Raw genomic sequence first — 12914 nt, 5'->3', positions numbered from 1 at the left:
CGAACTCTTGCAATAAACCCCTAGTCACTCTCCTGGCCTCCTGTCTCATCCCTGTCGAATTCATGCCTCATGCTGCCGCCTGAGTGACCATTTCCTAACCTCAAGTCTGCTTTCCTTACTACCAGTCGTTACTCCCTCTTCTCTGTAAAATAAATCCAGACTCCTTAGCCTGCTCCATGGTCTTATTCGGGAGTTGACCTCTGCTTCATTTCCTGTCACTCTCCTGAATGTATCCAAGACATTTCAAAGGCTGTTTTTGACAGTAAGAATGCCCTCCCTGATCACCTGGTCATTATTCATGACCCTCCTCAAGGGTCTTTTTCTCTGTGAAATTCTTATGACCTCCAAGAAGTCTGGATTAGTTCCCTTCTGTCTTGCACAGGTCTCTTTTCATTGTGGTACTTATCACACTGTATTATAATTTATTTCCATAGTGATCTCCTCCCTAGATAGAACACCTTTATGGCAGGAATTGTCTTTTATTCACTTCGGTATCGCCAGTCCTAGCCCAGTGTCTGGCATAGAGTAGGGCCTCAGTAAATACTTAGTAACTTCGGGTTGAAGATCTGTAAAATATGGATCCTTTAACCTTCTTCTCATTTTTTCAATTTACAATTTCCATCCCATTTTCCACTCAATCACTCAAGCCAAAACCATGGGTAACTCCGTTAACCGATGGCACGCTCTTCCTTAGCCAATGAGTCACCAAGTCCAACTCCTTCTCTTTCTGTCGTCGCTCTCCAATGTCAGCTGCCCTCCAATCACCACCTTCAGAGAAGGTCTCTGTTCCTCATGAACTCGGCAGCCACATTTCCAACCTCAAAAACTGGAACATGGAGTTTTTTGTGTCCCCTCCAGATATAAGGGATTCTGGGAAACAGATATCTTTTCTAAAAGGTTGGAATTGTTCGAATGTTTCTGTAATTGCCAGGGACCACAGTAGAGAATATTTGAAATCAAAAAGCCACTAAGAATTCAGGTTGAGTGGTCATCTGACCTTGACAAAAGTTTTTGGCCTCTGTTTTAAGAGTCTCAGGATTTAAGCTCTTTATCATCTGCGTGACAACAGACAAAGTCACAGGCAGGAGTAACTCAGAATGCAATATTGTAAGTACCTAATACATGAGGAAGCAATTAAGAAGAGAGATACAGAGGAGGTATGACCTGAACTGAGCTTTCAGGGCATTGTAGCAGAGAGCTGCCCTATGGGAACACCCCAACTCCGGTCCCCACTGATGGAACTGGACCCTTGTCCACCAGCCATGGTTGACTGGCCAGACAAACCTGGTCCAAGGGCATCCTCCTGGGCAGTCTGAGATCTAGGACTTGGACCAGCATGAAAAGATGAGCCTTGGCAATCAGATTCCCTCCTGGAATCTCAAATAGGAAAATCAAAATGGTAGCTCTGGGAGCACAAGCAGATGCTGAAAGACGTGCCTTGAGGCAAAGGTGGGGCTGGAGATCTAGGACAAGCCAAAGCCTTTGCGATCCCAATTCACAAGGACACAGAAAGCATGTCAGCAGAGGAGCCCACACTCAGTATAAGTGACAGGGGGGTTAGAAAAAGAGAGACCATGCGGCTGAAACGAGGGGTGGAGCAGCCAGTCCCTGAGCCCACGCTGGAACTTGATGTCTTGCCAGCTCCGGTCCCAATCTATGTGCAGCCTTACAGCCACTCCTTAACCTTCTTTTCCTGGTGATTGAATGCCGTTCCTTGCAGCCTGAAAGCTGAACTGAAACAGAGTCAACCAGGCGGAGCAGATGGGGGGAGAATTTGAGGAGCCCAGCGTAGCACAGATCGCAGTAGAAAGATCAAATTTCTCATGGACAACTCAGGGAAAGGTAGAAAGGGATTTTTTTTTTTTTTCAGGAGGAGGTAAATGAAGGGATGCCTTAATTTTTTAAATAAGCCACATTGGTATTGGGGAGTGAGTGAGTGGATGAATGAATGTAGGTGAAGGCCAGAATGTACTCAACTTTGAATGACAGGATCAACACTGAGACTTGACCCCATAGGCGACAGGAAACCACAGCAGGTTTGGAAAAGGAGGGCGACACCGTCCATATGGGATTCAAAAAACCATGACAGTCTTGGAGGACATCCTGCTTCCCAGCGTTGAAGCCTGCTGGTCCCAGTCCCCCACTGACGGCCTGCGCACATGGGGAGCATCTGGCTGAGAACGTGAAAGCCGCCTGTGGTTGGAAGCAGAACTACCCGTTAGGATGCTCGGAGGGAGGAGGCTCCACTCAGACCGCCTAGAAGCTAGAAAGGACAGCCAAACGCTACGAGGTCAGCGAATGTCACCTCCGTGTGCAACCCCAGGCGTGATCCGCTCTAAGGGGGCCCCTATAACGGCGGGGCCCCCTGTGCACGTCCATGGAGAACCCAGCTGTCAGCCAGTTCCCTCCTCCCAGCCAGGCACTGGCAGCAGCTGTCTGCTTCCCACCATGTCAGCATGGGCCCAGCTCTCAGCAGCTCTTTAAATGTCCCCAAATCCACTCACGTGACATGATAATGAGCAGCGGAGAACCTCCAGACAGTTGCGGGAGGGGGTTTGCATTGCGCAACCCACAGCAAACAATGTTAAAAAGCCACCAGACTGTCTGCTGCGGAAAGCCCTCGGCCTGCCGGACAGCCACCAGGGGTTTCTTTCTCATCCCAGCCCCCTGTCTAGCCACCTGGGTCCTCCTCCTCCTCCTCCCAGATTCCTCCTGCTCCATTTTGCAAAGTCATTCCGCTCTGCCCTCAAATGTGTCTACCCAAACCCCAAACACAGCTTAGGTGAATAAGCCGGGCCCCCACCCTCCCGGAGATAGCCATCGGGTTATAAATAAAGCATTGTGTTGTTGTTGCAACAAAGCCGTCAGCATACAGATTAGCATCTCCCAACCCCGGGCACCAGCTGCGTTTCCTTGGCCCCATCACTTTGCTCTCTGGGCTGCTGTTTCTCATTCTTGGACATGAGAGGCACAGGTGGGTCAGTCGGGGTGAATCCCTCGACCACTCAGCTCCCTGTGACTTAAGAGTCAAGTGGAAGGACAGCTGGGGACAGAGAAGCCAGTTATGTAAACCCAGGCCTTGGGGTGGTGGGGGAGATAGGGGTGGGAGGGGGGTTTAGGGGGAGGGAGGATAGGGGCTGGGGGGATCCCGATGGCCAGGAGGAGCCAGGAGGAGGAGGAGGAGGAGGAGGAGGAGGAGGAGGAGGAGGAGGAGGAGGAGGAGAGGGGGGTGTGGGTCCCCCATGGCTGTGGCTGCAGCCCAATGCAGAGCTCCTGGAGAAATGGCTTTGTCCCCGCCGCCCACGCTCTGACTGCTTTAAGGCTCACGCTGGGCCCGCGATGACTTTTTGATGGAGTGGATGCGGCTCCCTGCAGGGGCCGGCAGTCTGGAGAAGAGAAGGGCCTGGCAGAAAACACACCCAGCTTCCCAGGACGGCCATGTCTCTTCTGCTTTCTCCTCAGAGTCGATTTTCAGGCCGTGGCTCTCCTCCTCAGCCATCTGTAGCTCCCCTCAGTGCGCGGGGAGGGGGGAGGCAGCAGCCCAGCGCCGCTCTGTGTGGGAGCACCTATGGATGTCTGCTGGAACGGCAGGAGCAGAACAAAGTGGCCTTTATGTCCAGCTTTCCAAAAGCCTTTGTGTGCTCTAGAAGCCGGTTATTACTGAGTTATTAAGGCCCAGTGCGCGGGGCCAGGGATGGACACGCTCGAGCAGTCCCAGGCAGCTTCGGCTGGTTCAGGCCCCTCGTCCCGTGACCTAACCTGACTCCCGCTGGCCATCTTTCCTTGGACGGGGGAGCAGGAGGGCGAGGCCAGGGCCTTATAGAAGGTGCTCGGGGCTGCTCACCAGACTGGTCCGTTCAGTTCCCAGGAATCATTTGCTGCATAATCCATTCTGGCAATATTGTGTTTCTTAAAGCACCAGCAATGCAGCGTGGGGGCGGGGCTGTTGCCTAAGGACGTAACTGAGACCAGGTCTTCCCAGGTTTCAGCAGGCAGGTTGCTCAGGGAGGTGGGGAGGCCCGAGTGTTCCGGTTGATGTGTGTCGCTGGGGCCAAGGACGAGAGGGTGGGGTGGGCGCCGTGGCATGGGGTGAGGACAGTCCAGGCTAGTTTGCTGAGCACAGGTCTGTTCCAGATTGTCACGGATCCCTAGTCACAACACCTGGGAGCTCTGTCATCTGCCCCAACAGCCCCTGCTTTCTCAGAGAAAGAGAGGAAACCCACAGGGCCAGGTGACCTGCCCAAGGTCACTCCGGTCATCGGCGTCCCACTGAGATACCCGGTGTGGCCGTCATCCTCCGGGTCTGCAGGCACAGTGCCCTTTAAACGGCAGTGCCAGTTCAGTGCTGGTGTGGGGACAGATGAGTCCCGGAGGGCACAGACCATATTCTTCATTGCCCTTCATGGGGCACGCAGCAGGCTCCGGCACAACCTCTGAAAACACAACAAGATCAGCGTCACATCCTCCAGCCAGCTCTGCTGCGCTTCCCGTCACAGAAATATGGAGAGCCGTCTTGCTGCATTTGTAGCAATGCTGGTGTCACCCCGTATTGTCAGTCGCTGCCAGCCTGTCTCTACCACATGCTGTGATGCTGTGTGCGCCCTGAGCACAGAGACTGCGCCCCACAATCACAGCACGTGGTCAGAGGCAGATGCAGAAGAAATGTTAACGAGTGGAGGTAAAGGAAGTACTTTAGTTAAATACGTAGGGAGAGGATTTTTAACATTTTAATCTTGCCCACTCAGTGTGTAAGCGTTGAGCCAGGAAGTTACGGTTCGATTCCTAGTCAGGGCACATACTCGATCGATCCCCAGTGTGGGGCATGCGGGAGGCAGCCGATCAATGATTCTCTCTCATCATTGATATCTCTCTCTCTCTCTCTCTCTCTCTCTCTCTCCCTCTCCCTCTCCCTCTCCCTCTCCCTTCCTCTCTGAAATCAATAAAAATACATATTTAAAATTGTAATCCTCTTTAATTCTATGGGGACTATAGACGCGACGTGGACACCTTACAGGTGGAGTAAGGGTGGGGTAGCTGCGACAGCCTGGAGGGGCTGTGTCCCCTGGGCCACCAAGCAGTCGGTCGGCAAGAAGAGGGACAGACTTCTCTGGGAGTCAGTGATTGGGAAAAACCACTCTGGGCCGTGCAGGCAAGCACAGGACAAAGGGCCAGGCTGCGGAGACGGACGTTCACGGTGCCGTTAGCCTGCCCGCTTAGGCGCCGGTCAATGTGCTGTTGATTTCAACTTTTAAAAGTCTTTATGAATATATTTTTCTGAATATAGAGACAAAACTGGCTCCTTGTAAAAACAAACACATTTAAGGGCCCCACACCTTACAATTACATAGAAGTGTAAAGTGAAAAGTCAAAGGCCGCTGTGACCCCACCCCAGACTGGAACCCAATAACCACTGGTAATAGTTGGCGTTCTTCCTTCTAGGCGGTTCCATCATGCAGATGCTTCCTTCGCTTTTGATTTTTGGGGTTGTTGGTTGTTGTTTTTTTTTACATACGTGAAATTATATTCTAAATAGCACTCCACGACGTTTTAAACGTACAGGTATATCGTCCACAATTTCCAGGTCAGCATATGCCGATCTAGCCCATTGATTTTTCGCTGTAGCAAAGTGTTCCCCTTATATTTAAATAAACCCTAATCACTGGACACGAGCAAGTAGGCCCAAACGCTCTTGCGCAAAGGCTGCTGCCAACATCAGACGTGTCTTTGCAACGTCCATGTCTCCACAGGAGCAAAAGCAGCTCCGCTGATGTCCTACTGAAGACGATGCAACTAATCAGAATAGGACCACCCATGTTTTTTAAAACCAGAGTGGGGTGGGTGTGCAGACGGGGGATAGTGAATATCACCGTGGGTGTCTGGGCTCGGTCTGAGGATTTGTGTAACCATGAAAGAACGGTCCATTCTTGAGAGCAAGAATCTCAACTCCCAACTCCCAAATTCTAAAGCTGTTACTTTTACATTTAATCTAAATTAGGTTTCATCGAACAGCCCAACTTAGGGTCAGCCTGTGTGAAGTTCAAGAGCGTCACTTGACCCACATCCCAGGAAGACCTGCCACTGGACACAGCCTTGGGCTGGCATTCCCTGGATCAGTTCCCACTTTTGCCAATGAATGGGCTTCTGGGTTCTTTAGTTACACAGGTGATTGTGGTTTGAAATTCAAAACAACAGTATGACTTTAATAATTCTCCTGAGAAAGAAAAATCCCTGCAGTAAGCAGTGCCGTGAGGGGCTTAGTGACTCGTCTGCTTCGCCTTCTACTAACTGTGCAGACAAGTCACTAACCTCTCCTTGCCTGTGAGCAGGCAGGTGCCGCCGACTCTGGAGCATTATTGTCAAGATCACGGGTAATATACGTAAAACACAAAAAACGAGGTTCAGGTTCGGCAAAGAATGGCAGTAGAATGATTTGCAACGGAAACTACTAGGAATAAATACCAAGCAAAAGAGGTAACGGTAACGGGCAGGAAGGAGAAAAGAAAACCCAAGGAATATCGGTCCTCAGTTGGGACATTTTTATCACAGGGCCTGTGATGCCTGTTTCCCATGGTGCGCTATCTGCCAAGTTCAGTAGGAGGAGTTGCACATACATCGTCCTGCTTAATTCTACAGCAAACGTGTGAGGCAAGCCGTCTTCTCCCATTTTATAGACGGGAACACTGAGACCTGTTTTATGTTTAATGGCTCTCTCAGATTTATCCATCCTAGACAAACTGGTGTGAAAACTCAGATCAGTTTGTCCCAAACCTACACTTATCCAGGTAGCAGGCTGCAGCCCAGCACATAGGCTGCCTCGGTTTCTTGTCTGCTTCACTCCTTTCTTTCCCTGTCCCCCCACCCTGCCCGCCCCCCACCCCCCATCTCTGTGACAGGCTAAGGACCTCCTTTTTGCCTGTATCAGCCAGGATTCTCTGGGAGTGATGTACAAACTGCTGCAGCACATCAGGGGGAAACTGGCTCGTGCACATGAACAGTCTAAAGGTGGACTCGGACTTCAGGCACGGCTGCATCCAGGGCCTTGGTTAGTGCTGTCAGGTTCTGTCTGTCTCCCCTGTCCCTCTGGGTTCCAGGACTGGCTTTACTCTCCAGAGGGTCTCTCCTCTGGGCTGAAACCTCACAGCCCATAACCCCAGGGAGGAAAAGAGAGGGAGCGCCCTTTCTCTGTCCCAGGGTCTATCTCATCCATAAATCAAATCTTAGCAAGAGTCACATGCCCATTTCTCAACCAACCACTGTGCTTGAGGTGGGATGAGTCCTGCTGGCCAGGCCTCCGGCTCAGGCCCACCACTGTGGCCGGCGCCTTTGGGGCCAGCCTTATGTGAGTCACAGGAACGGGTCCCCATAGGACGTAGACTCCCACAGTGACAGGAAGAGCAGGAAGCTCTGCACAGACCAAAGCCACGGAGGGCCTCTGCAGAATCCTCGTTCTTCGCTCGCAGCAGCTCACACACCCCGTCCTTTGCCTGAGAAAAACTCCTACTTTAGCCACGTGGGATTCCATAACGGTGTCTTTTTCGCGTGCTTCTCTGAGGTGATTACGCACAGTCTGTACTCGCTGCCTGCAAATCCCCCCTGACACCGTGTGTCCTGCCCCCGCTTCCCACCTGATCGACGTAACAGCACCGTCGTTTGTTGTTGTTTTTTTCCTGCTCTGGCTGCAATTTACAGAAAGCTGTGTAATTAAATGGCTTAGGCCGGGAGGAAAACGGTGTTTTCCCACACAAGAGGAAGTCCCAGGCAGGGCAGCGCCAGGTCGGCCAAGTCCGTGGCTCGGGCTCTCTCCATGTCCCCTCGCCATCCTCTGTGTCAGCTCGTCCTCAGGGTGCTCCCCTCGGGGCTGCAGGACGGCCGCACGGTCGGGCGCCACACCAGATGGACAGCAGCCTGCAGAAGGCACGACTCCGGCTGCCCCGTTACTTCTTTTGCCGGAACCGAGTCACCGGCGTTACCTGCCCCGCGCCGTCCAATCGGGTGGCCCTTGGTATTGACATTTTAATTGATTAGATTCAATAAAAGCAAGTGTCCCAGTCATGCTGGCCACGTTTCCATTATTACAGCACCTCCATGGGACACCCCCTCCGCCCGTCGCCGGCAAGAAGAATACAATGACTCTGATCGTAAAACATCAGTCATGGAGCCCATCGGCGATCATTATGGAACTCCGATTTTGTGCCTTGACTTTGCGGCAGCTGAGAATGCAAAGCCAGACCGGTCGGTACAGCTCCAGGCACGTATCCTCTGGCAACAGATGGATGTGTAGACAGCCACAAAGAAAGGCGCCTTTCGTAAAGTCCGAGGACCCAAGGGCTTCTCCGTGCAAGGGCGGGCGCCTCTGGCGGAGACCTGGAAGGCCAGCTGCAGAGCGCGTCCACGGCCACAGCGTCCCGGGTGGCGTGGAGACCTCGGTGAAGCGGCCGTGGCAATCGCCCAGACAAGCGAAAATGAAGGTTAAGAAAGAACAGAAACCAGGAGACAGAGGTGGGCATTGCCTTCCGCGTCTGAGTCCATTGAAAGTTAAGAACTAGACTGTCTTTGTAAAAAAAAAAAAAAGAAAAAAAAAAATCAGGATTTCAGAGCATAGGTTGGGGCAAAGTAGGTTTACAGTTGTTCTTATGGAAAATAATACAATAATTAATAAATAATAATACAAGAATAAACTCTGTTTCGCTGACTCAAAACCGTACACCTAGTTTTGTCCCACCCTGCATTTAAAAGAATGTTTTTTTTTTGTTTTCTCCAGGTTCAGATTGTAAAACAGTCCATTAGGAGAAATGGTGAGAGGACCCCAGGGCCACAGCCGTTTGCGTGGAATCTGGACCCTCCGTGAGAATTTTACCGTTGACAAGACTCTCCCGTTAGTCCCCAGCTGCCCCTGTATGAATGCCTGTAGGACATACTAGTACATATTTGTTATGACTCAGGCATCTAAATTGAGATTCAAATGTTCCTTTAAATTGTAACAGGGTGATTGGGGTTTAGCGGTGTCTTTTCAAGGGATGGCTGGGTTGCGTTTTCAGGGGTGGTTTGGTCCATGAAATGGGCCGTGTGGGTTACACCCCGTCAGCACCACTGCTCCTCTCTCCAGAGCAGCCCGGGTAGCAGGGCAGACTCAGCGTGTGCTCCTGCGGCCCCCTCGCGGGGACCAGGTGAGGAGCCCTGGGCCTGCGCTTGACAGCCATGGAGTGTGGACTCCTCGCTTCTCAGTTTGTCCGACAACACCCCCTCCATCCTTGTGAGCAGGTGCCCCACGCTGTGCTGAGTGCTGAGGCTGTAATTTCTCTCTGGTGAATCACAGATTTCCCTTCACCATGAAGTCCGGGAAGCTTAACCTTCGGGCCCTCATTTGCATCGGCCCTTCTCCAAGGTCCTGGGGCGGGGCGGGGCGGGGCGGGGGGGGGGGGGGGGAGCTTGCCAATGGGTTCGCATGATCATAGGTTTTTGTGAAATTTGCAAAAGGGGGACATTTTTATTGCAGTTGGTTAAGAATGCTGCTTCTTTTGCTCAGAGTCCCACTCCACCACGTTTCTCTTCTGGTGGGATGACGTTGGAGGGGCCCCAGGCATTCTGGGAATCAGTTAAGGGGAAAATTAGTGAAAGGATAAGTCTAGTTTGGGTTTCTGAGGATGTATTTGTGAGGGGTCACAGTCACTTCCACGCATGCTTTTGTAGGGCTGGCTTTCTGGAACATTCTATCACTATCATGGTCCTTAGATTCAGGGCCTGGGGCCATATGGAAGTATAAGCAATGACCAGATAGATTTGAGGAGTGAAGGAGAAATAAAGTTTGAAGTGTACTGAGCCAGAGACAATATCTGGAAAATCTGTCCAAACAGCAGATGTGGAAAGTTGTTAAGTGGGTGATTCAGTTTTCACAACACCCAACAGGCTGGAAGTCCTCTCTTATCGGGGAGACGCCCGATAGTGTGGCATATGCAATTACCAAAAAATCCACCTCCTTTTGTTGTTAGTTTTCAAGGGAATTATGAGAAATAGGATTTATGAGAATTTCCATATTTATGCGGCATATGCTCTGAGCAGAACAACAAAAGCAAGTATGCTTGTAACCATATTTGGTAAAAATGGGAGTAGTTTTCTTAAATTTGAATAGAATCATAAACATTTACATGACATTGCCCATAACAAGTTAGGAGGCTAAACTACACTTTTCAAAAAGTATTAATAATAATAATAATAATAATAAAAGTTCATCAGCCATTCTAGAGACTTTGGGAAGAAAGGCAATATTACATTAAAATGACCTTTTTCCCTTTAGGCTATGATATTGAAAAACTGCTATCAAGTGAAGAGATAATGAAAGAGTTTGCAGCCAAAAGATGTTTTCTCAAAGAAAAAGACTTCAAAGATATGCAGGAGATAAAAGGCACTAATAAGATTAGTAATAAGGCCGTTATTAAAAGTATTTTGTTATTTTTCTGGATTTGTGTCTCTGTCAACTTAAGTTTTTTATTTATCATCATTCCCTCGATTCAAGTAAATATTCATAATAATTTTCAAGTCATACTTTTCATTCTCCTAAAGCTAAAAAGGTTCAGGCCCGTCGCCAAACCGGGATTAACAACGAATCAAGGGAGAAAGTGGGGCGATATTAAAGTAGCTTTGGTGTTACTCCTCGCTGGTGAGTCTGTGTTTCTGTGCCGGGTTCCACTCCAAGAAAACAGTATTTCGTCTTCTTTGGTGGCCTCGTCTTCAACCAGGCCAGCAAAGAAGGCAGCACGAGCGACAGGCCCTGGATGCGGTTGGATTTGGGGACACTGTAAAAGGAGAATCCTGTCACGTGTGGATGAGGCCGTCGGGGTAGATGAGCGACGTTTCTGATGCTCACAGCTCTGTGTCGCCAAGCCCGCTGTTCCGGGACTCGCTGTGGAGAGCACAGAAGAATGCCTCATGCATTTTTAATTTGCAATTAACGGCTGCGGCGTTTGTGCAACCCGATCATTCCCATAAGTCGGCGAAACCGATCCCTCACATCGTCTTTGCGTTTTTCAATTATTTAACACATCCTTTTTCATAACAGGGCCAAAGTAAACTTTTTACGGCCCCCGCTCTAGACAGGAATCGCAAAGTCTGCAGGAGCGGACTCCGAAGCAATGGCGCTTCACTGTGAAAGCTGCCCCCCCCCCCCCCCGCCCCCGCGTTCATTTCTATAACTTCCCAGTTTTTAAGCTGTCCTTGTAGGTATGATTCTGTTCTATCTGCGCCAAATTCTCAGAGGGTGCACCGAGCAGGGATAAGGATCTCCGTTTAAACGATTTGGGGGGGAAAAATGGAAAAAGGCTAAATAACTTTTCTAGAGACAGAAACTACTAGAATACAGGTCCTCCGATGCCCATCCCCCCAGTGAAGGCCAATATATGGAACTAAATGTCCGGGACAGAGGAGTGGACATGCTGCTTATCACCAGTTACTGGCGTCTATTAGCCAAAAGCCCGAGGATTTTATGAAAATGGGAACATTCCTCTCTGCTGGCCCTACCCCTCCCCTTTCCTTCCACCTCCTTCCTAAGGGTCTCACTATGTTTTTAATTTATGTTTTTCAGGTTAATGTTAAAGCTATAAGCACCAAGTCATCGCCGAGCCGGGCCTGCACTGCACCGTTTGAAGCCACTGAGCCCATCTTCCAGCTGCCTGTCCCACCTCCAGACATGGCCTTCCCACGATGCCTCTGGCTGCCTCTGCGCAGGTGCCACTGTCTCCAGGAAGTCTTCCCTGACCACCACCTTCTCCCCCACACATCCCACCGGAGAGCCAGGTCGGCCGTGGAACGAGGGTGGCAGAGTAACACCCAGGCAACGCAAGGACAATAGTTATCCGTTGTCGGAGACAGACCTGAAATTCGTGTCGACCGTTAGAGGAAAGGCGACTGAGAGCAGCCAGTCCCTGAAGGTAAGCGAAACACTGTCCGATCCCCCGCCCGCCCCAGCGGGCAGCGAAGGGTGCCGGCCGAGCGCCCAGTCGCCATCAGATAGCGCGGAGCCTGCAGAACAAGACGGCACGTGTGGGCTGGCTGGCTCGGCTCCCTCTCGCCGACCTGCTCTCCAGCCCGGGCTTGTGATTAGGCAGTTTATCCGGGTGCAGGGCGACAGCCACCGGAAGGGAACGCAGGCACTTTCTGCAACAGGGCACCTCAGGGTGTGTGCACGGACCTGCTCGGGGCCTCTGTTCAAATATCGATGACCAACAGCTTGGTCACGGCCGGTGCCTCTCGCCCCACCTTCGCCGTGAAGCGGGGCTGGCTCCTCTGAGGGCTGGAGGCAGGCCGCTCAGTGAGCAGTTTCCAGTGCCGCTCGAGGGCTCGTGGAGGGGGACAGCTCACAATGTGTGTGTCACGTGTAGGCGAGATGGACATAGCGCTGGGCCCAAGCCCGTTAGTCTGAGGCCTCCTGTGGTCAGGACCCTGTGGGTGGGGTCGGTCCACCTGATCATCCAATCCCTGTCCTCCAGGACTCCCTCAGGCCACTGGAGACATTCAAAGCCACCCAGGCCGTCAACGTTTCAGCCCCATGAACACAAATCAAATCCAAACGCAACGTGCAAATCGCAATATCCAACATCCAACCCTGGCTCCTTAGAGTTTTTAAAGGGAAAGCACGCATCTTGGTTTCTCAATCTACCCAAGTGCTGCCTGGTAAGGCCCTTCCTACCGAACACTTCATCTCTCTGGTGAAATGTCGGTTTTCAGAGTTCACCGTACCCTGTGCCATGTCCTGGTCTTTGTCAGAGATCGTTTGCAGCTCTCAGAAAGGAACACATGGATGGAGCAGGAAAAGGTAACTCCCGCCTAAAGAGCGCCGTCAGCAGGCCAAGGTCTGGGCCATGAACATGTCTCGTGCCTCCCTGCAAACTTCAAAGGTCGGTATCAGGACCCCCGTTTTG

At 51.3% G+C, this 12914-nt stretch overlaps 1 long non-coding RNA gene across 2 annotated transcripts; it reads left to right on the top strand.

Annotated features, from left to right (window-relative positions):
- Positions 1-848: 848 nt before the first annotated feature.
- Positions 849-4805, top strand: LOC132220505 (uncharacterized). Of its 2 annotated transcripts, none has more exons than XR_009449799.1 (3): positions 849-1842; positions 2017-2290; positions 3463-3565. It is a non-coding gene; the product is annotated as an uncharacterized LOC132220505 (long non-coding RNA). The 2 variants fall into 2 exon arrangements; XR_009449798.1 differs by lacking the exon at positions 3463-3565 and adding an exon at positions 4190-4805 and having other exon boundaries at positions 850-1842.
- The last annotated feature ends 8109 nt before the right edge of the window (positions 4806-12914 follow it).

The sequence above is a fragment of the Myotis daubentonii genome, chromosome 18 (assembly GCF_963259705.1).
Source record: "Myotis daubentonii chromosome 18, mMyoDau2.1, whole genome shotgun sequence".
NCBI classification, from domain to species: domain Eukaryota; kingdom Metazoa; phylum Chordata; class Mammalia; order Chiroptera; family Vespertilionidae; genus Myotis; species Myotis daubentonii.
The sequence above is the reverse complement of the archived record's forward strand: the minus strand, read 5'-3'. Positions and strand labels throughout refer to the sequence as shown.